The sequence below is a fragment of the Somniosus microcephalus genome, chromosome 20 (genome assembly GCF_052327205.1).
Source record: "Somniosus microcephalus isolate GS21.2 chromosome 20, FLI_Smic_1.0, whole genome shotgun sequence".
In the NCBI taxonomy this organism is placed as follows: domain Eukaryota; kingdom Metazoa; phylum Chordata; class Chondrichthyes; order Squaliformes; family Somniosidae; genus Somniosus; species Somniosus microcephalus.
The window spans coordinates 76,449,118-76,472,745 of NC_141006.1; the positions used below are offsets into that span (position 1 = coordinate 76,449,118).

Genomic DNA, 23,628 nt, shown 5'->3' on the forward strand with positions numbered 1-23,628 from the left:
CCGATCTCCATATCCCTTGATTCCCCTGGAGTCCAAAACTGACAAGAAAAACTGTGATAACAGTAGAAAAAATAAGCACAACCCTCAAAACAAGAGAATGGAGGAGAGTGTTAGATATAGATGGGAAAAGATTCCCATCCAAAATAATTAATGCTACGTTGATAAGCTGCGTTAAAAATGAGCTGGACAAATATCTACTTAGGAAAGAGATTTAAGGTTAGAGAGCTAACGTAGACGAAGGGTCACAGGCCTGAAACGTTAACTCTGTTTCTCACTACACAGACGCTGCCTGACCTGCTGAGTGTTTTCAGCATTTTCTGTTGTCATTTCAGATTTCCAGCATCCGCAGTATTTTGCTATTATATAGACATTCTAGAGCTTTACGCTGATTTGTATTTGGGGGTAGAGAGGAATTTCTATTTGTGATTATATCCTTTCTTGGGAAATTAAACAAATGATCTCCAGGTGGACTCCCCGCTCAGGCCTGAGTTAAAATTACAGTCAGGTCTCAATGATGTCACCGGGGCTGCAACCTGCATATGTAAAGAAGGACCCCGTTGGCTCCGGGCGCGTGGTCCCTGCTGCCTGCTCAGGAGAGCAGATTAAATTTGCAGATGTTGCGATCATGGAGGCTTTCGGACAGGTAAGAGCCAGGGCAATTTTAAAACTGCCCACCCGCCAGGTTTCTATTAGGGTTAAAATCCACCCCCCCCCCTGCCCCCCCCACCCATTGAGTCCATGACTATGCATCAGTACACATCTTTTGAAAGGAGCATGCATTTTCTTATTCCACAGCATCTTATCTTTTCCGGTGTCATCTATATAAATACTATAAAGTAATGTTTTCTTCCAGTATAACTGCAGAATTACAGTTTGTTTGAACCTCACCTGAAGCAGACTGATGCCCTAAGCACTTGGGAGTTTGGAAAGATCGTGCCCAACAGATCATTGGATCAGTACACTGCAGGCATTGTATTAAACCAAAGGAATTGGAAAGTTTCCAGGTTTGAACTCTGGTTTGTGGTGAATTAGCTGGTCTCATGGCAACTAAGGGGGCAGTGCAACTGAAGTCGGTATTAGTGGGTTAGGGAAAAGGGGGGAAAAAATGATCTGTGGCTGGCACTCCTGACTGCTGTCCAACACCAGCTGCTGGAAACCATGTGCAAAGTGCACAGGAACATTTCAATGCCATTGTGGTCAAGCACTTAACTTTCAACTGAATTGCCCATCTGGCTTACAACTGACAGTCAGACTCAACTACCTTCAATGAGTCAGCTTGACGTACCCTCAGCCAAGCCTTCGGATTTTGGCAACAGAGCGTTCCATCTGAGGGATGAGGAAAACCAGTCCAACTCCATAAAACTCCCATCTCATCCTGGCATAGTAACATAGAAACATAGAAGATAGGAGCAGGAGTAGGCCATTCGGCCCCTCGAACCTGCTCCGCCATTCAATGCGATCATGGCTGATCATCCAAACTCAGTACCCTGTCCCTGCCTTCTCTCCATATCCCTTGATCCCTTTAGCTTTAAGAAATATATCCAACTCCTTCTTGAATATATTTAATGAATTGGCCTCTACTGCCTTCTGTGGTAGAGAATTCCACAGGTTCGCCACTCTCTGGGTGAAGAAATTCCTCCTCATTTCTGTCCTACATGGCATGTCTTCCTCTCCTTGCTTAAGAGGGAAAGGTGATGGCAGGAGAACCACTGAAGGAAAGGAGAGAAAGGAACCAATCGCGATTTTCTTAAGGAATAATCATGACGTTTAGGACTGTATTTTAATAAATTAACAGTTTACATGTAGCCATAAAAAGAAAGACAGACTTGCATTTCTATAGCGCCTTTCACCACCTCAGGACATCCCAAAGCGGTTCACAGCCAATGAAGCACTGTTTTGAAGTGCAGTCACTGTTGTAATGTAGGAAGTTTGCAACATATGACAATAGATAGATCACTAATATACTTTAATGTTTGGGAAGCACAATGTTGTGATCATGTAAGCCACAAACCACCCCCCCCTCCCCCCCCCCTCCACCCCCTCCACAACAGACAGGTAAAATTGCCGACAGGGCCTTGGTGAGACCACATCTTGAGTATTGTGTGCAGTTTTGGTCGCCTTATCTGAGGAAGGATGTTCTTGCCATGGAGGGAGTGCAGCGAAGATTCACCAGGCTGATAGCTGGGATGGCAGGAATGACGAATGAGGAGAGATTGGGTCGATTGGGCTTGTACTCGCTGGAGTTTAGAAGAATGAGAGGGGATCTCATTGAAACTTATAAAATTCTAACAGGACTAGACAGACTAGATGCAGGAAGGATGTTCCCGATGGCGGGGGAGTCCAGAACCAGGGGTCACAGTCTAAGGATAAGGGGTAAGCCATTTAGGACAGAGATGAGGAGGAATTTCTTCACCCAGAGAGTGGTGAACCTGTGGAATTCTCTACCACAGAAGGCAGTAGAGGCCAATTCATTAAATATATTCAAGAAAGAGTTAGATATATTTCTTAAGGCTAAAGGGATCAAGGGATATGAGGAGAAAGCAGGGACCGGGTACTGAATTTGGATGATCAGCCATGATCTCATTAAATGGCGGAGCAGGTTAGAGGGGCCGAATGGCCTACTCCTGCTCCTATCTTCTATGTTTCTATGTTTCTATATTAGAAGCAAAACTATTATTACAACTAGCAGTGGATGTGCACATTGTTTTGAAGCTGATACCTTCGGCTGTGTATTTATCATAATACAGTAATTCCGGCTCTCTGCTACATTACATTATTTCCATTATTTGTTTTGAAATGCTGATGGTTTCATTTGCTCTGGAAAAATAATGGGAAATGCAGGGTAGAAAATTACAGGGTTTGAGTTTCAGTTTGTTTAGGTGTGTATGGAGACTGAAGCCAAGATCTTCCTCTAAATAAATCCTTTTCAAAGGCTCAACATTCTCAACACAAAGATAAAATGCCAGAGCTGTCGGCTCAGAGAAAGGGGTTTCTCTTTGCAAATCCTTTAGCAGAGCAATAAACTGGCATATGCCCCACTGACCGATGACTTGCTGCCATTGTCGGACAGCGGTCTATTTAGGTCCCGCACAATGGGATGCGGCGGACAGACGTGCCTTTCTATTCACTCTCTCCAGTACATCCAGCTCTCCAGAGAGCCTTGGCTTTTTTTTGAGTTCGCTGCTAAAGAGCTCAGTCGTCAGTTGATCAAAGGGGTTTAAGGGAGACAAAGGGAAAGCAGTGTGAGGACCCCCAGGGTTCTCAACACATCAGCACCTGACCTGAGCAGGAAGAGGGCATCCATCACAACACAATATGATCAGCATTTCATGATATAAAAAATAAAAAATATCACTCGACATCACGTGGATTACTGTCTGACTCGCACAGAGCATAAGTGTCGACTGTGCTTTAGCAGGTTAATGGCACAAGAGATGCAAAATCATTGCAATCGTTTTAATAAATCTAAATACAGCACAACTGGATTTATCCCCTTGCTGACACTGAATCTTTCCTTAAACTCAAGACTTAGCACCTCAAGGTTAATTTCTGCCAAACCAAATTCTAGGCATGAGAATGTAGAATCTTTGGCTGGTCCAGGGTTTCTATAAAACAATGCAAAACTGGTGGCTGTAATTTAGAATAATTATGCGCTTTATACTGTTTAGAACCACTTTTATTTTGGCGCTTGTGTGGGTCAGATTCCGGGGAGTCTGATGTCCACGAGCCTGCTTACGCTACTAAGCCCAGCTCCCTTGTTCCAGTGGCAGAATCATAGGCCTATCTTTCATGGGCCTATGATTTTGCTGGCAGGGTTTAAGTGTCAGCCTTGGCTCAGTGGGCAGCACTCTCTCTCGCCTCTACGTCAGATGGTTGTGGGTTCAAGTCGCTATTCCAAGGACTTGTGCACAAAAATCTCGGCTGACATGCCAGTGCAGTGCTGAGGTAGTGCTGCACTGTCAGAGGTGCCGTCTTTTGGATGAGACGTTAAACCGAGGCTCTGTCTGCTCTCTCAGGTGGACATAAAAGATCCCACGGCACTATTTCAAAGAAGAGCAGGAGGGTTATTCCTGGTGTCCTGGGGCCAATATTCATCCCTCAATCAGCATCACTAAAATAAAACAGATTATCTGGTCATTATCACATTGCTGTTTGTGGGAGCCCTAACCACATTTAAAAAGTACTTGGATGTGCACTTGGGACGCTCTAACCTGCAGGGCTACGGACCAAGAGCTGGGAAGTGGGATTAGGCTGGATAGCTCTTTGTTGGCCGGCGCGGACACGATGGGCCAAATGGCCTCCTTCCGTGCTGTAACTTTCTATGATTCTATCCCTATGTGCTCTTCACAGTAAATGCTGCTACTTAACACCTAACTCTTTCACTGTTTTACTGAGCCAAGGGAGCTGGCCAGGCGTTACGTGGCAACTATATGTTAGATAGTAAGAAACCAATACCTGGCATACCTGGTGCCTGATGCCCAATATCAGAATGGTGGCAGATGAAACCACTCTTCTAATCCTCACTGATTTACAATTTGTTAGTATCGCACTTTGCACATTTAATCGCTAAACTGGTCACAGATCCTCAACAAAATTGGTTCAGCGAGGAGACGAGATCAAGGGGATTACTTAATCTCCTTGCATTTCACACCTCGGACATTTCAGGTGCAAGTGAAATGCGCAAAGCACGAAGTGCATAGGAGTTAAAGGACTGCATATGAATGGGGGATAAGAAGACTGTTGTCACATCATACATTCAGAATCAAACTGTTATTATTGGTACACCAGGCAATGGTTTCGGTTGTTACAATGGGGAAAGTGGGGAAGAAAAATAAGTGGGGGGGTTAAATGGCTGGTGAGAAATTCTGTAACAGGTGCTAAACTCTGCAATGACTTCCAGAGTTGCAGAATCATTATTCTAACAAGGAGGATAGTGATAGACTTCAGGAGGACATAGACAGGCTGGTGAAATGGGTGGACACGTGGCAGATGACATTTAATGCAGAAAAATGTGAAGTGATACATTTTGGTAGGAAGAACAAGGAGAGGCAATATAAACTAAAGGGTACAATCCTGAAGGGGTGCATGAACAGAGAGACCTGGGGGTATGTGTGCACAAATCGTTGAAGGTGGCAGGGCAGGTTGAGAAAGCAGTTAAAAAAGCATACGGGATCCTGGGCTTCATAAATAGAGATATAGGCCTAGAAATTCAGTATAGCCACGTTTGGGGCACTACAGCCAGTCGTTCGCAAAATTTAGCGCCCGGCGCAACTTAGCGCCACCTTCGCCGATATTCAGTTGCATCGCCCCAAGAGGTTGCTGCTGCGCTAAAGCAGGCGATGCACGACTATCATAAGACGCTAAGCCGGCGTGCCGAAGCGCTAACACTGAGGGCGGGCGCAGCGCAGGTGCGGCGAGTTTCTGAATGAAGGCAGACACGCTCGCCACGGTCAGCTCTTAAAGGGGAAGGGTCGAGTTGTTTGGCTGCCATGCCCTGCACACTGCAGCCCTGAAGCAAGGCCTGACCATTGCTGGTTCATCAGTTCTACGCCCTGGACCATGGGGAAGCCCGCTATTCTTCCAAATTCCATTGCACACTCTTGCTGCTTGTCCAGGGTCATGGGGAAGGAGATGTACTGACGTCTCCTTCTGAAAAGGGCATTGGTCACCTGGCGGATGCAGCAATGAACCGCAAACTGGGAGATGTTGGCATTGTCCCCAGTAGTGGATTGGAAGGAGCCGGTGGCATAGAAGTTGAGAGCCACCGTCACCTTCACTGCCACCGACAGAGACGTCCTGCTCCTCAGCTGTGGCTGCAGATCACCGCCAAGCAGGTGGCAGATCTCAGTGACCACCTCCCTTCTGAATCGCAGCCTCCGAACACACTGCTCCTCAGACATGTTCAGATATGAGAACTGCTGGCGGTATACCCTGGGTGGGTAAGGCCTCCTGTGCCGACGCCTGTTGGCCCTTCTCTGTCTGGCCATGACTGGCACTCTCTCACGGCGTCTCTGAGCCCTTTGAATGCAATGCAGAAAGCCAACATTTCCACCCATTGCAGCCCCCATTATATGTGGCGACTCAAGGCTATGGCACTGAAAGTGAAATCCAAGTGCAAAGCTCTGGCCTGAAGCCAGAAGTACCTGTGCGAGCGTTGAGCCAAACCAGAAAGCTCTCTGCCTTTGTCTCTCTCCAAATATCTGTCTCTCACACAGAAGGATTGGCACAAAATGGCTGCCACTTATAATGCAGGAGGAGTCCCCTTTAAATAGCACCCACCGCACCCCGCAGCGACTGGGAACTGTTCCCCTCTACCAGTCGCTGGGGGCGCCAGACGTACATCAGGCCGGCGCCACTGAAGTTCCGGTTCGAGGCGCACCAAGGGCGTTGCACCATGAAATGACGTCACGATCTGCGCGCGCAGCTGAGTGGGCGCTGCGGTTTAGCGCCGCTGCTAAATCTTGAGTGAAGTTCGCGAGAGGCGCAGATCGCGCCACGCCCGGGCGCTAGCCGCTTAGCACCCCACTTCTCCTCCTCCTAAGGCGCTAGCGGCTGGTGCTAACAACTGAATTTCTAGGCCATAGAGTACAAAAGTAAGGAAGTTATGATGAACCTGTATAAAACACTGGTTTGGCCTCAACTGGAGTATTGTGTCCAATTCTGGGCACCGCACTTTAGGAAGGATGTGAAGGCCTTAGAGAGGGTGCAGAAAAGATTTACAAGAATGGTTCCAGGGATGAGGGACTTCAGTGGCGTGGATAGACTGGAGAAGCTGGGGTTGTTCTCCTTAGAGAAGAGAAGGTTGAGAGGAGATTTGATAGAGGTGTTCAAAATCATGAGGGGTCTGGACAGAGTAGATAGAGAGAGACCGTTCCCATTGGCAGAAGGGTCAAGAACCAGAGGACACAGATTTAAGGTGATTGGCAAAAGAACCAAAGGCGACGTGAGGAAAAACTTTTTTTACGCAGCGAGTGGTTAGGATCTGGAATGCGCTGCCTGAAAGGGTGGTGGAGGCAGATTCAATCACGGCTTTCAAAAGGGAATTGGATAAGTATCTGAAAGAAAAAAATTGCAGGGCTACGGGGAAAGGGCGGGGGAGTGGGACTAGCTGAAGTGCTCCTGCAGAGAGCCGGCACGGGCTCGACGGGCCGAATAGCCTCCTTCTGTGCTGTAACCATTCTATGATTCAAAAACCACGCATGCGCGTAAATTTGAATGGGTCGCGCAGCCCGTTAGAGGGGCTGTACACCACACTTACTGAGTCCTCAAGGAATCGCCAATCCATCACTTCTAATATATATTTTTTATCATCACCTCCCCCCTCCCACCCCCACCCCCTGTTTCACTTCTCTCCCGGAGGCACTGATTCAGGCCGGGGTGCAGTTCAAAAGAACAAGAATCAAATCAAAGGCCGGGGTCATTTAAAAAAAATCACTTTCTATTATATTCAAAGACGGGAGAATTTTAGATGTAATATTTTTTAAAGTCCTATGTTTCTGGCTCAAAGAGTTAAAAAGCATTCAAACTTAGCATTTTGTGTCGATATTATTGGCAGAACGAAGTGTTTCTACCTTCAGGCACCTCCACTAGTCTGCTGCAGCACCTCCAGTTTACGGAGACTTGCATTGTCCCAGAACAGTCTCTCAGTTCGATGGAGAGTTAGTTATCTTGACACCTGACAAAGAAAAGCACACTGTGTGCTAGCACGCATTATAATAAGTAGCTGAACACACTGTGACTGAGATTCCTGTTCCTTTCTCTGTGCAAAATGTACTTTCCGTCGCGTACAGTAACTCTTTACCATGTCAAGAAATCCATCTGCCCCGAGCAATCTGCTGAGTCCGCTTCCTTGTAAGAATCCTGTTCAGGGTTGGTGACTGCGGCCAGCATTTCCCCAATCGCTTTTCTGCTGGTAAAGTTCATTCCATGTGACGACCTATCAGTTTATTTTTAGGTGCCAGAACTCTTCAAGCTTTGAAGCCTTTGTGCCACGGGTTTCAGTGCTTCAAGCCATGATCCCCTGCCAAACACACAACCCTTTTATTGCCAGATGTAGCCCGAGGAAATCATTTGTCATTTCCAAATTTGTTTCTGGGTCGTACATTCATATTATAAGATCATTTTTGATCACAAGGACTGAATTATAGTTATCAAGGCCAGGGTTAAAGCAGGTGTCTAGCATCCATTAGCAATATTAAGAAGGACAGATTATATGGGAGTTAATTAACTATGCACATCACTCAATATCTCCTTGTGTTATTTGCGCTCTGGAAATATTTCAATGCTTCAATTAATGACTCAAATATCAATCTGAGCCAGCTCTCCCCGATAGTTCAGCGAGAATTTATCCCAGTGCGTAGCTCAGCCCAGAAAGTGTTCAGGATCAATCTGTGTCGAGCGAACCTATCTCAGCTAAGGCAGGGAGTGTTACAATTAGGCCCAGGTTAGGGAGGGGAAATATAACCTGGGTATCCACTCACGATCGGCAATCCTGGACAATTGGCCGGGTGTTGGGTGAGGACAAGATAAGGTTTAGCTGCGATGCCCGCCACAGTCAAATAGATTATCAACAATCACGGTTGGGGCTCACACGTGAGCAATGGCCACTTCAGCAATGTACCTGTGAGGTCAATCCACAGCAAGGGACTAACACCTTCAATCGAGGAGGGGAGAAAATTGACGGAGGGGAAAATAAAGAATATCGGAGTTTTTCAGAAAACCAGGGAATTTATTGCTCCCACGGTTCACCAAACAGCAAGCTCCTAATCTCAAATGTACAATTGGGAGAGTTGCCAAGTGGCAACATGCTGTTTTCTCAGGGAGTGAGAGAGCGAGAATTCGCTCCAGGACACTCTTGTGACATTCCTGGAGGTCTGGCAGCGGCTCGACTCTCGTTCGATTTAACTCTACCAACGCTGCCGAAACCGAGTAGGTTTTTAACTCTACGGTACTCTTTGTAAGTGGTATTTGATTAAACTTACTCTCATATGTGTCCTTACTCATGATAGAGCAGTCCGCCACCGTGTCGATACACATATCAATATATTGCTCGTTGATCAAAAGTTTTGTATGGAAGTCTTTCTCACGACTGCTAGTGTTGCCGCTAGTGACATAGATACTGTCGATGTCTAGCTCTTCAACATCAGGTGTGTTCACTTCAATATTGTGAACTCTTCCCTTTTGTTGTCGCTGCTTTGCATTGCCACTAGAATGGTTCTTACTTCCTGCTTTAGATCTAGCTCTGCAAGCTGGTGAAATGTGGCCTTGCTTCTGGCAGTGAAAACACTTCGCATTTCTGTATTGGCAGGACTGTGGTGAGTGATTCCTGTTGTGTATGTACCTTTAAGGGAATAACTGGTCTTAGACTGCAGTACCGGCAGTGACCACCCCTGTATAAAAGGCCCTAGCAGGCTTCTGTAGTTTCAGTTTCAAGCTGCCTCTTGTTCAGTAAAGTACCTGTTAAATTGTTCTCCCGAAGTCCGTGTATTATTGAGGCGCGGACTTTACAGTGGCGACGAGTAAGTTCGAACTCACCTGCAGTGTGGCATCGTCTCACGGGGATCTCGCCTGAAAGGAAGGTCCTGGAAGGTCGTAGTCTGAGCAACGGGCGTCGACCGAGGGCAACCGCCCAAAGAATCCATCGGTGTTTGGAGAATTGCAGGAGAGACTGTGGTTCCAGCGAATGGTGCTGATAGCAGGTAGCGCGCTGACCCTTCCGGACTGCGGCGGGCTCAAGCTCGATCGAGCGGCTCTACAAATCGGGCCGCGCAGCGTCGCCGGGAAAAGAAAACAAGAGAGAGAGGGTGGAGCGCACAGGGCGCGGTCGGTGCTCGAGAACAGGACAGCGGAGAGAAACTAAACGGGGGGGAAGGAAAGCGAGATGCGCCGAAGCTGCGGGTCACCGCCATTACCCCGTAGAACGCTAGGAGCAGCGTGGCAGTAAGGGGAAGAAGCAAAAGCGCGGGAGGCGCCATTTTATTCCATTGGGGAAGAAGCAAAAGCGCGGGAGGCGCCATTTTAAATCACCCAAGATGCCGAAAAGTGGCAGTATCACTGCTTTCGACAACAAGGTAGAACATAAGAACATAAGAACATAAGAAATAGGAGCAGGAGTAGGCCAATTGGCCCCTCGAGCCTGCTCCGCCATTCAATAAGATCATGGCTGATCTGATCCTAACCGCCAATCCACTATGACAGGACTATCTCCTGAATCTAACAGAATTAGACACACGAAACAGGAGCAGGATCAGGCTACACGGCCCCTGGGCCCGCTCCGCTACCCACAGGGCCATGACCGATCCGAACCTAGACTCATGTCCAAATTGCTGCCCGCTCCCCGTAACCCTTAATTCCCTTTTCTTCTAGGAAACTGTCTATTTCTGTTTTAAATTTATGTAATGATGTAGCTTCGACAGCTTTTTGGGGCAGCATATTCCATGGACCTACCACCCTCTGAGTGAAGTAGTCCCTCCTCATCTCAGTTTTGAAAGAGCAGCCCCTTATTCTAAGACTATGCCCCCTAGTTCTAGTTTCACCCATCATCTGGAACATCCTCCCTGCATCCACCCGATCCAACCCCTTCACAATCTTATATGTTTCAATAAGATCGCCTCTCATTCTTCTGAACTCCAATGAGTAGAGTCCCAATCTACTCAACCTCTCCTCATATGTCCATCCCCTCATCCCCGGGATTAACCGAGTGAACCTTCTTTGTACTGACTCGAGAGCAAGTATGTCTTTTCTTAAGTATGGACACCAAAACTGTATGCAGTATTCCAGGTGCGGTCTCACCAATACCTTGTACAACTGAAGCAATACCTCCCTATTTTTATATTCTATCCCCCTAGCAATGAAAGCCAACATTCCATTGGCCTTCTTAATCACATGCTGCACCTGCATACTAACCTTTTGAGTTTCGTGCACCAGGACCCCCAGATCCCTTTGTACTTCAGTACTTTCCAGTTTCTTGCCATTAAGATAATAACTTGCTCTACGATTTTTCCTGCCAAAGTGCATAACCTCACACTTTCCAGTATTGTATTCCATCTGCCAAATCTCTGCCCACTTACTTAGCCTGTCTATGTCCCCTTGCAGGTTTTTTATGTCCTCCTCACTCACTACTTTCCCTCCCATCTTAGTATCATCTGCAAACTTTGATATGTTACACTCGGTCCCCTCCTCCAAATCGTTAATATAGATTGTAAGGAGTTGGGGACCCAGCACTGACCCCTGCGGAACACCACTGGTTACTGATTGCCAGTCTGAGAATGAACCATTTATCCCAACTCTCTGCCTTCTGTTAGATAGCCAATCCTCTATCCATGCCAGAATATTACCCCCAATCCCGTGATTTTTTATCTTAAGCAATAATCTTTTGTGTGGCACCTTGTCAAATGCCTTTTGGAAGTCTAAATACACTACGTCCACTGGTTCCCCTTTATCCACCCTATATGTTACTTCCTCAAAGAACTCCAGCAAATTTGTCAAACATGACTTCCCCTTCATAAAACCATGCTGACTTTGTCTTATTAAATTATGATTATCCAAATGTCCTGTTACTGTCTCCTTAATAATGGACTCCAAAATTTTACCTACCACAGATGTTAGGCTAACCGGTCTATAGTTTCCAGCCTTCTGTCTACTGCCCTTTTTAAATAAGGGTGTTACATTAGCAGTTTTCCAGTCTGCCGGGACCTTTGCTGAGTCCAGGGAGTTTTGGAAGATTATTACCAATGCATCCACAATCCCTACCGCCACTTCCCTCAAGACCCTAGGATGTAAGCCATCAGGTCCAGGCGATTTATCCGCCTTGAGTCCCATTAGTTTACCAAGTACCACTTCCTTAGTGATTTTGATCGTGTTTATCTCCTCCCCCCCTATAGCCCCCTGCTTGTCCAGTGTTGGGATATTCTTGGTGTCCTCTACTGTAAAGACTGATACAAAGAAGACTGGACCATGTATGTGGAAAGAATTGAAGTGTACTGCAAGGCAAATGAGGTAGCTGATGGAAAGAGGGCGTCGGTATTATTAAATCTGATGGGTGCGAGTACGTACGGCCTATTGCGGAATTTAATTACCCCAGCTAAACCAATGGAGAAAAGTTTTGAGGAGATTGTTCATATCTTACAGGAACATCTAAGCCCTACACCACTGCTGATAGCAGACAGATTCAAGTTCCATAAAAGAAACCAGCACAAAGATGAGAGCAATGCTGACTATCTTACGGAACTACGCAAGTTATCGAAGCACTGCCAGTTCAGAGCAGGACTGGCAGACACCTTACGGGATAAGTTTGTCTGCGGGCTCCAGAGTGAAGGAACCCAGAAACGACTACTTTCAAAAAAGGACCTGACGCTAGAACAGGCTTTCAGCGTGGCAGTATCCTATGAAGCAGCAGCACGGGGAGCTGCGGAAATACAACAGAAACCACAAGAATACAGCGCTAACAAAATGGCGTATGGAGCCGAAAAGTGCTATCGCTGCGGCAGAACAACCCATGAGCAGAAGGACTGCTGGTTTAAAGACAAAATATGCAGGCAATGCAGGAAAATGGGACATATAGCAAGAGTCTGCAGGTTGGGAAAGAAGACCAACACGACAAGAACTATTAAGGAACAGTACAGGAAAGTAAAGAAACTGACAGATAGTAGTTCAGAAGATCAGGAGAGTGATAAGGACTCCGGGAGCAGGCAACTAAGTTGTTTAAAGTTACACAACGTGATCGCAAAAGAAGATCACCGAACCATTTGGGTCACCCTCATGATAGCAGGGTCCCCAGTGAAGATGCAATTGGACACAGGATCAGCCCTAACTGTCATGAATCGACGAGACTATGAGCAGCTATTCTCACACATACCCTTAAAGGACACGTCCATTGTATTGAAGACATACACGGGGCAAAAGGTCTACCCCAGAGGAAAAATAAGGGTGCCAGTTGAATATAACGGAAAGGAAACACAGAAACTATACATGTATATACTACGAGATGGAGGACCACCATTGTTGGGACGTGAATAGATCCGAAGACTACAATTGGATTGGCCTTCCATTCTGGCACTAACTGTGACTGACAAAAAAGATGATGACGTCGCACCTGGAAGTCTGTCACAAATTCTATCTGACGCGGAAGAGGTGTTCCAACAAGGACTTGAGACTCTAAAAGGAGTAAAGGCAACCATAAAGATTGAGGATAACGCAACCCCAAAATTTTTCAAGGCCAGACCGGTGCCATACGCAATACGCCCAGCTGTGGAAGCTGAACTGGAGAGTCTGGAGCGTTCGGGGGTGCTGTCTAAGGTGGACTGGAGCGAGTGGGCCACACCCATCGTTCCTGTAATGAAGAAAGCATTGAGCAGCACGCCTGGGGAGCCAAGGAAGGTTTGCATCTGTGGGGACTTCAAGGTGACTGTGAACCCAGTCCTGCACACAGTACAGTATCCGCTTCCGCGGATAGAAGATATTTTCGCCTCACTATCTGGAGGGAAACGTTTTACAAAGATTGACCTGGCTCAAGCGTATCTACAAATGGAGGTGGAAGAAGCATCTGGGAAATACCTCACGATAAACACTCACAAAGGCCTTTACCAGTACAATCGACTGGTATTTGGGGTAGCATCGGCCCCGGCTATGTGGCAGAGGACAATGGAACAAGTCCTGCAAGGGATCCCGGGGACCCAGTGTTATTTGGACGACATCCTGGTTACGGGCAAAAATGACAATGAACACCTTGCCAACCTGGAACAGGTGCTCACGAGATTGCAGGAATATGGGCTACGAGCCAACCGTCCCAAATGCAAGTTCTTCAGGCGACAAATCTCGTATTGTGGCCACATGATTGATGAGGAAGTGTTGCATAAGTCGCCGGACAAGATTGAGGCTGTAGTCAAGGCTCCAGCACCAGAAAATGTGTCGCAACTGAGGTCGTTCCTCGGCTTGGTGAATTACTACCATAAGTTCTTGCCGAATTTATCTACAATTCTGCACCCACTGAATGCCCTCCTTCAAACTGGTGTAACATGGAAATGGAGTGATGAGTGTAAGCGTGCCTTTCAGGAATGTAAATGCCAAATCACTTCAAAAGAAGTATTGGCCCACTACAACCCAACACTACCGATTCGGTTGGCATGTGATGCGTCACCTTACGGCATTGGAGCGGTGCTGTCACACAAATTCCGTGATGGTTCAGAGAGGCCAATAGCCTTTGCATCGCGCTCGCTAACCTCAGCCGAGCGTAACTACGCCCAGATTGACAGGGAGGCCCTCAGCCTGGTGTGGGGGGTGAAGAAGTTCAATCACTATCTGCATGGGCAGAAATTCACCCTACTGACTGATCATCAACCCCTGGTCTCAATTTTTAACCCAAAGAAGGGCGTTCCGGTGATGACGGCGCAACGGCTGCAAAGATGGTCACTTTTTCTAGGGGCACATCAGTACAACATAGAGTACAAAGGTACGAAACAACATGGAAATGCTGATGGGCTGTCGCGCCTACCGTTGCCTACGGCGGAAGAAGCACCTGCAGTGGACCCGGTGGAGATATTCCATGCGACCATAGTCGAATGTTTGCCTGTTACAAACGCAAGTATTGAGAAGGAAACCCGAAATGACCCGACACTCTCTCGGGTCTATGATTTGACGGTGAAGGGATGGCCAGCATATGGCGACTCACTGTTGCCAGCATTCTCGCCAAGGAGGGAACAGCTGTCAGTGTGCCAGGGAACCTTGATGTGTAGATCCCGAGTGGTAATTCCACCCAAGTTGAGAGATAGAGTACTCAATGAGCTTCACGAGGGTCATCTGGGAGGGGTAAAAATGAAGAGCCTAGCCAGGGCGTTTGTGTGGTGGCCGGGAATCGATAAAGAAATCGAGGATATGACCAAGAGATGCACAGGATGCCAGAAGGTCCAAAACGCTCCACCACAGGCCCCGCTACATCCATGGGAGTGGCCCTCATCTCCATGGCAATGGGTACACATTGATTTTGCTGGTCCATTTATGGACTCAATGTTTCTAATCGCTGTGGATGCCCATTCGAAATGGCCAGAGGTCATTAAAATGTCCTCCACCACGGAGAAAACTATTGCAGTCCTAAAGACCATCTTCGCCAGGAACGGGTTGCCAGAACAGATCTGTTCCGGCAATGGCCCACAGTTTGTGTCTGAGGATTTCCGGAGGTTCCTGAAGAACAATGGGGTGAAACATTACACATCTGCCCCATATCATCCAGCCACAAATGGATTGGCTGAGAGGTTTGTTCAGACCTTTAAAAAGGCCATAAAGGCAATGTATAATGACAACATACCACTGCAACACAAGGTGGATAACTTCCTGTTTGCTTACCGGAATGCGACACATGCAGTCACCAACCAAACTCCAGCCGTACTGTTTTTCAACCGGAGACTAAGATGTCGCTTGGATTTGCTCGAACCAAACAAAAGACGAGATGTTGAGGATAAGCAGTTCCAGCACATAAATGAGAAGCCAACCAGGAGCTTCAAGATAGGGCAACCAGTCTTGGCCCACGACTACCGAACAGAAAAATGGCAGCCAGGCACGATATGCACACAGCAGGGACCACTAATGTACACAGTGGACGTTGGAGAGAGCATCGTGAGACGCCATGCTGACCAGATTCTAGAGTCCCAGGAACAAGCCAAATCTGTACCACAAGCATGTGCACCTGGTATTGAGCCCGAAGTACAGATTGCGTCTACCTCAGAAGCAGGGGTATTGGAAGCTGACGAACCAACCAATGACAATGAGCCAGAATTGACTCCACCGCCAGAACAGGATACTCGAGAAAGGCGCTATCCAGTCCGGATCAGGAAGCCTCCTCAAAGACTGAACTTATAAATGACTATTTCAGTTGATGTATATATTACTGAGAAAATTGTAATTGTAATTAGTTATTATTTAGTTGTTAAATGAATGTTATGTACTGTTTATCTAAAAGGGGAGGAAATGTTGTGTATGTACCTTTAAGGGAATAACTGGTCTTAGACTGCAGTACCGGCAGTGACCACCCCTGTATAAAAGGCCCCAGCAGGCTTCTGTAGTTTCAGTTTCAAGCTGCCTCTTGATCAGTAAAGTACCTGTTAAACTGTTCTCCCGAAGTCCGTGTATTATTGAGGCGCGGACTTTACAATTCCCATTGCAGAGACAACAATTCACGGAATTGCTCTCACCGACATGCTTTTGACTCGGTCTCACAGCTTTAGGTTCGGCGGTGGCTTTGTGACTGTAGACCTCAGCTGCACCAGTCACTTGAGTTGGACCGAGCTCCCTAGCATTCTTAGACGCCATCTCCATAGATAGGGCAATTTTGTATGCTATGTCAAACATTAGGTTCAGAGTGTTCGGTAACTTGGACTGTGTGCGCTCATCCACCAGTCCACACACAAACTTATCTCACAACGCACGATCCAACAATGAGCCGAAGTTACAATGCAAAGACAGGTTCTTAAGAGCTACAATGTACTCACTGATGGTTTCACTTTGTTTTTGGTTTCTGGTACCAAACTTATAGCTCTCTGCTATTTCTAATGGCATTGGGTTGAAATGCTCCTCGAGTTTTTCAACAATGTCTTCAAACGACACATCCTTCGCTTTCTCTGGCGCGAGTAGGTTTGTCAACGTTCCGCAGACATCTGGCCCGATCTCCGTTAGAAAAATTGCTTTTTTCCGTTCACGAATTACTTTGTTTTGAGCTTGAACATTCTCATCTGCACCTTCTCAATAATGTTATTGGCCTTAAAAAAATCTCCATCCGCTCAATGCAAGAACTGAATGGTTCGCGAGCTCGGTCATACAGGCCGAGGATTCTGATGAATCCCGTAGGCGCGGCCATGATTGTCCCGATCCCGTTGAACAGTGACTCAGCACGCTCCCTGTGTACCTTAAATTTTTCCACTCGAAGCTTGAACACTGTGGGCTGGGAGCTTTTGGAGGCGGGACTCCCACTTATCGGGTTTCAGTCCCGCCTCCATCAACTTCTGGCCAACACACGCTATTTTCCCTTGATTGAACTTGTTAAGCCCGCCCAGCGGGCTTAGCAGGCCAATTAAGGGAAAGCCGGTTACAGAGAACATCAACGTATGACATTTCATCTGTCAAATATTGGAGAATGCAACGGCCATCTGTCATCTCTGCTGCGGAGGTGCGAGACTCTCCGCATACCCACCGACTGAAACCTGCAGGAAGAAACAAAGGTAAGTAAACTTTTTCTAACAATTCTTACTTACCTCACATACTTACCTCTCCACACTTGCACCCATCACTTACCTCCACAGCACACTTTTGCACCCCTCCCGCAGACCGACTGCTCGCCTCGGTGACCCTGGCGGGGTTCGGAGCCTTCGGGAAGCCCACACTTGTGTGGGTAAAATGGGAATAATCCTCTGGCACTAATCCCCTTTCCGCCTCCAAGGAGACGGGACCCGGCTACCCGCCTCCTGGCAAGATGGCACGGAGGCGGGTTGGGGGCAGGTTGGGCACCCGCCCCCAGTTTCTGCCATTTTCCCAGCAGTCCCGCCTCCATACCGCCTCCCAGGGCTGGCAAGATCGCGCTCTGTGTCTTTCCATGATCTCTAAAAATGGCTTTGGGATCCCATTCTCGTTGCCAAAAATTTAATATGTGTGGGTAGAACTAATGAAGGACAGAGATAGGGTGAGCTGCTACTCCATGTGCTTGCTTTACTAGGCCAGAGCGAACTGAGCATGCTCACACTAAACCATGTGATAATACATTACAGTTAACATAGTGAAACGTCCCAAGGTGCTTCACAGGAGCGATTATCAAATAAAATTTGACACCGAGCCACATCAGGAGATATTAGGACAGATGACCAAAATCTTGGTCAAAGAGGTAGGTTTTAAGGAGCATCTTAAAGGAGGAGAGAGAGGTAGAGAGGTTTAGGGAGGGAATTCCAGAGCTCAGGGCCCAGGCAGCTGAAGGCACGGCCACCAATGGTGGAGCGATTATAATCAGTGATGCTCAGGGGGCCAGAATTGGAGGAGCGGTGCTATCTCGGAGGGTTGTAGGGCTGGAGGAGGCTACAGAGATAGGGAGGGGGCGAGGAGGCCAAAGGCCGCTTGAACTTTCCTTCCCGCCTGCCTTTGGCAGGAAGTGGATCGGCACATTTAACCGAGGCCTGGCGATTAAAATCGGCCATGGCAGCCTGCTGCCTCTGGTGGGTGGGAAAATTAACTCAAGGTAGCAGTGAAACCCGCTGGGAGTCGAAATCCACCCCACAGTCCGTGGCAAAGGTCCTTGAGAAGGCGGGTGAGGGAAATACGTCTCCAAGTGGAGCCAGAAATGAACAAAAAGATACAAATTCCACTGAGTTTTCAGCAACAACAAAATCAAATATCAAGCAGTTTGCTGCATAGGACGGAACAGTACTTGGCACTGGTGAAGTACTTCTTCTTCTTCTCTTCTTCTTAGGGAGTCCCTCGGAACCGAGGATGACTTGCTTCCACATTAAAGATGAGTTCTCAGGTGACTGATGAGTCCAATGCGGGACCTACAGTCTCTGTCACAGGTGGGGCAGACGGTGGTTGAAGGGGCGGGTGGGTGGGGTGCTTGGGTTGACGTGCGCTCCTTGCGCTGCCTGCGCTTGGCTTCCGCTTGCTCCCGGCGAAGAGACTCGAGGTGTTCGGCGTCTTCCCGGATGCTTCTCCTCCACTTTGTGCGGTCTTGGGCCAGGGATTCCCAGGTGTCGGTGGGGATGTTACACTTTTTCAAGGAGGCTTTGAGGGTGTCCTTGAAACGTTTCCTCTGCCCACCTGGGGCTCTCTTGCCGTGCCGGAGCTCCGAGTAGAGCGCTTGTTTTGGGAGTCTCGTATAGGGCATGCGGACAATGTGACCCGTCCATCGGAGCTGATTGAGCGCGGTCAAGTATTTACTTGACTGATAAGAACAACATTTTACTGAACAACACCAACACTGTCGTAAACAACAAGCGCTGGACTTTAGCAAGTACTGAGACATAAACACGGACAGATACATTGTAGCTAAAAACATGGATTGGCACTTTTCAAAAACATGACAGGCTCCACTGTGAATTATTAACAGCTGCCAACTCCATATATCATAACAACAACTTGTATTTATACAGCGCCTTTAACCTAGTAAAACGTCCCAAGGCGCTTCACAGGAGCGATTATCAAACAAACTTTGACACCGAGCCACATAAGGAGATATTTGGGCAGGTGACCAAAAGCCTGGTCAAAGAGGTAGGTTTTAAGGAGCGCCTTAAAGGAGGAGAGAGAGGTAGAGAGGCGGAGAGGTTTAGGGAGGGAATTCCAGAGCTCGGGGCCCAGGCAGCTGAAGGCACGGCCACCAATGGTGGAGCGATTAAAATTGGGGATGCTCAAGAGGCCAGAATTGGAGATGCGCTGATTTCTCGTAGGGCTGGAGATGGTTACAGGGAAGGGGAGGGAGCGAGGAGGCCATGGAGGGGATTGAACACCAGGATGAGAATTTTAAATTCGAGGTGTTGCTGGACCGGGAGCCAATGTAGGTCAGCGAGCACATAACCTGGGATAACAAGTTCCTTCTAAAAACAGGATAAAACATTGAACCTCCGTTGCCATGTGGGGTTTATAATCTACGTTACGACAGGGTAGATTCACCAATCATGCGCTTCCAGGAGTGAGCCGCACTCGAAGGATGTGCAGGTTGGAGGTCAGCGCTACAGTGTTGCAGCCCTTATCTCTGGTCCGGTCAGTTCAAGCGAGCTCTCTCCCGGGAGTAGGGATTGTTGAATCGACCTTTATATGACAGGCACAATGCTATAAAGGAAATGGCTTCACTCTCTCTGGAGCCCAAAGTCAGAAATTTACCTCGAGTGCCTAAAAACATTTGAACACCAGGCCTACATTTCTTTTAGGCAGTGACATTGACTGAAATTGTTTTCCCCTCCTCCCCCTCTCCTGAAGGCACAGACTTTATGGATTCAATTCCACAAGCACCCTCCAGTATCTTGCCCATGTTTTGTCCTGTTTATCCCACCCCAGAGACTTGAGCACAAAAATCTAGGCTGACACTCCAGTGCAGTACTGAGGGAGTGCCGCACTGTCGGTCAGGCAGTACTGAGGGAGCGCTGCACTGTCGGAGGGGCAGTACTGAAGGAGCGCGCACTGTCGGAGGGGCAATACTGAGGGAGCAGTGCACTGACAGAGGGGCAGTACTGAGGGAGCGCTGCACTGTCAGAGGGGCAGTACTGAGGGAGCGCCGCACTGTCGGAGTGGCAGTACTGAGGGAGTGCCGCACTGTCGGAGGGGCAGTACTGAGGGAGTGCTGCACTGTCGGAGGGGCAGTACTGAGGGAGCGCTGCACTGTCGGAGGGGCAGTACTGAGGGAGCGCCGCACTGTCGGAGTGGCAGTACTGAGGGAGTGCCGCTCTGTTGGAGGGGCAGTACTGAGGGAGTGCTGCGCTGTCGGAGGGGCAGTACTGAGGGAGCGCTGCACTGTCGGAAGGGCAGTACTAAGGGTGTGCTGCACTGTCGGAGGGGCAGTACTGAGGGAGCGCTGCACTGTCGGAGGGGCGGTACTGAGGGAGTGCTGCACTGTCAGAGGGGCAGTACTGAGGGAGTGCTGCACTCTCGGAGGGGCAGTAGTGAGGGAGTGCTGCACTGTCGGAGGGGCATTACTGAGGGAACACTGCACTGTCGGAGTTGCCGTCTTTCAGATGAGACGTTAAACCGAGTCCCCGTCTGCTCTCTCAGGTGGACATAAAAGATCCCATGGCACTATTTCGAAAAGAGCTGGGGAGTTCTACCTGGTTTTCTTCCCAATATTTATCCCTCAATCAGCATGACTAAAATAAAACAGGTTATCTGGTCATTATCAGATTGCTGTTTGTGGGAGCTTGCTGTGCGCAAATTGGCTACTGCATTTCCTACATTACAACAGTGACCAAACTTCAAAAAGTACTTCATTGGCTGTAAAGCACTTTGGGACGTCCTGAGGTCATGAAAGGCACTATATAAATGCAAGTTCTTTCATTTTTTTTCTTTTTCCAAGTGGCTATACTTCAAGTGTCTACGGAGATGGTGAGGGGCAGGCGAGACAGCACAGAAGAGTTCAATCGCGACGTCTCCGCAGCCACGCAAACTCGCTGTCCAGCAGAAGCAACTGGATAGTGAGCAGGAGTGGCAATCCTGGCTGACCTCCCCACACTCCCCCAGTGAAAGGGGCACTGAAACCAATTGCAGCTGCCATAGGGAGCAGTAGCATAGGGGTTATGTGGTTGGATTAATAATCCCGAGGCTAGAGTTCAAATCCCCCCACGGTAGTTGGGGATTTTTAATTCACCTAATTAAATAAACCTGGAATTAAGAAGCTAGTATCAGTAATGGTGACCATGAAACTATTGGATTGTCATAGAAACCCATCTGGTTCACTAATGTCCTTCAGGGAAGGAAATCTGCCGCCCTTACCCGGTCTGGCCTATATGTGACTCCAGACCCACAGCAATGTGGTTGACTCTTAACTGCCTTCTGAAATGGTCTAGCGAGACACTCAATTCTACCAAACCGCTACAAAGAAGTACTGCAGCAGCTCACCACCATCTTCTCGAGGGCAATTAGGGATGGGCTATAAATGCTGGCCATCCCAGGAACGTCCACATCCCAGGAACGAATGAAAAAAACCCTGCCAGTCCAAAGGAGATCAGCTATCTGAGCACAGGAAGGTTTTGAGCCTGGGACTGTATGGAATGTACGGTTAGCTTTACCAAATGAACCATCAAAGGAGCTTACCTCAGATATTTCAGCTTTTATTACCCACTGCTAGTGACAGGTAATATGGTTTTATCTGTCGCTATAATTACTTGTGAAATGTCATCGAGGAGGCGGAGTAGGTTAATGAGGCAGGGTGGTGAACTACTGATCTGTTAAGTAATTTTTCTCTTTTATTACACTGACAGTTATCTGAGGTAAGGTCTTATTTCTGCATTGCCATAATTTGGTCTTTTTTAAATGTCCACTTTGCACTGAGACACATGTGAAGTCCTGTCCTAAATTGGACACGATATTCTTTGAATACACCAGCAAAGGATTCCACTACCATAGAGTAACTAGAACTGATGTTTGACAAAGTTATGTTCTGCATAGACATACAAAGAAGTTGCAACACAAAAATAGGCCATTTGACTTAATCAGTACAGGTTAGCACTGACCCTCCATGTGAGCAAACAGTTCAAATCACAGTTACCCATCCTGCTTCCAGATCCCTTCAATCCCTGTTCCTTCATCCACCGATCTAGTCCAGTTTTGAATGTTGACATAGTTTCTGCTCAAACACTAGCTCTGGAGGCGAATCCCCGAGCCTCACAACACTGGTGTAAAGAAGTTTCACCTTCCCTCTCTTCTAAATCTCTTACATGTAATCTTGTATCTATGACCCCATCACTGGACATATCCATGGCATAACTAAGAACGCCTATTTCCACCTCTGTAACATCGCCCGTCTCCGCCCTTGCCTCAGCTCATCCGCTGCTGAAACCCTCATCCATGCCTTTGTTACCTCTAGACTTGACTATTCCAACGCACTCCTGGCTGGCCTCCCACATTCCACCCTACGCAAACTTGAGGTCATCCAAAACTCGGCTGCCCGTGTCCTAACTCGCACCGAGTCCCGTTCGCCCATCACCCCTGTGCTTGCTGACCTACATTGGCTCCTGGTTAAGCAACGCCTCGATTTCAAAATTCTTATCCTTGTTTTCAAATCCCTCCATGGCCTCGCCCCTCCCTATCTCTATAATCTTCTCCAGCCCCACAACCCCCCTAGATATCTGCGATTCTGGCTGCTTGCACATCCCCCGATTTCAAATCGCTCCACCATTGGTGGCCGTGCCTTCAACTGCCGAGGCCCTAAGCTCTGGAATTCCCTCCCTAAACCTCTCCGCCTCGCTACCTCTCCTTCCTCCTTTAAGACGCTCCTTAAAACCTAATTCTTTGACCAAGCTGTGATAATCTCCTTATGTGGCTCGGTGTTAAATTTTTTGCCTTTATAATCGCTCCTGTGAAGCGCCTTGGGATGTTTTTACTACGTTAAAGGCGCTATATAAATATAAGTTGTTGTTCCTGTTGTTGGAAACAATCTTCCATTTATCCTGTCCCATCCTTTCAGCATTTTAAACGTTCTATAATATTTTCCCAGATTCTGTGTTGTTCTAATGAAAAAAGAGCCAATTTTTCAGATCTTTCTTCTTATTTGTATTTTCTCATACCAGGCAGCTTCCCAGTGGACCCTCTTTAAAGCTTCAGCATCCTTCCTATAGCGTGGAGCTCAATGCTGCTCACTGTGCTATAACTGAGGTCACAAAAGCACAGATGAGGGTCTCACACTCTTGAGACCGTGTTGGTCACAACTGTTGTAGTTCAGAGTTTTGAACAGCGAGGTTTAATATGAGGACATTCAGCAGTCAGACTTTGGCTAATATAATGAAGGTTTTGCGGTTTTTTTTTTCACTTAGTCAACTGCTGTATGTTAACCTTCAATCAACATTGTAGGTGAAGTGTCTGAAGCCACCTTCAGGAACAAGCAAGCCTCAGGGTATAAAGTTACACGTTATTTGTTAAATTTCAATTTGAAAGAAGAATCTCGCATTTGGCTCCACAAAT

The 23,628-nt window shown here is 47.6% G+C and overlaps 1 long non-coding RNA gene across 3 annotated transcripts in view; it reads right to left on the reverse strand.

Moving 5' to 3' along the window:
- The window catches only part of LOC147103439 (uncharacterized), a 170,821-nt gene that overhangs the window by 14,167 nt on the left and 133,026 nt on the right, over positions 1-23,628 (reverse strand). For 2 of the 3 annotated variants that reach the window (XR_015072963.1, XR_015072962.1), the window contains exon 1: positions 7,802-7,923. The exons of the other annotated variant lie outside the window; for it this stretch is intronic. This is a non-coding gene — a long non-coding RNA (uncharacterized LOC147103439). Of the gene's footprint in view, positions 1-7,801; positions 7,924-23,628 lie in introns of those variants that run through there. 3 annotated transcript variants of the gene reach the window in all.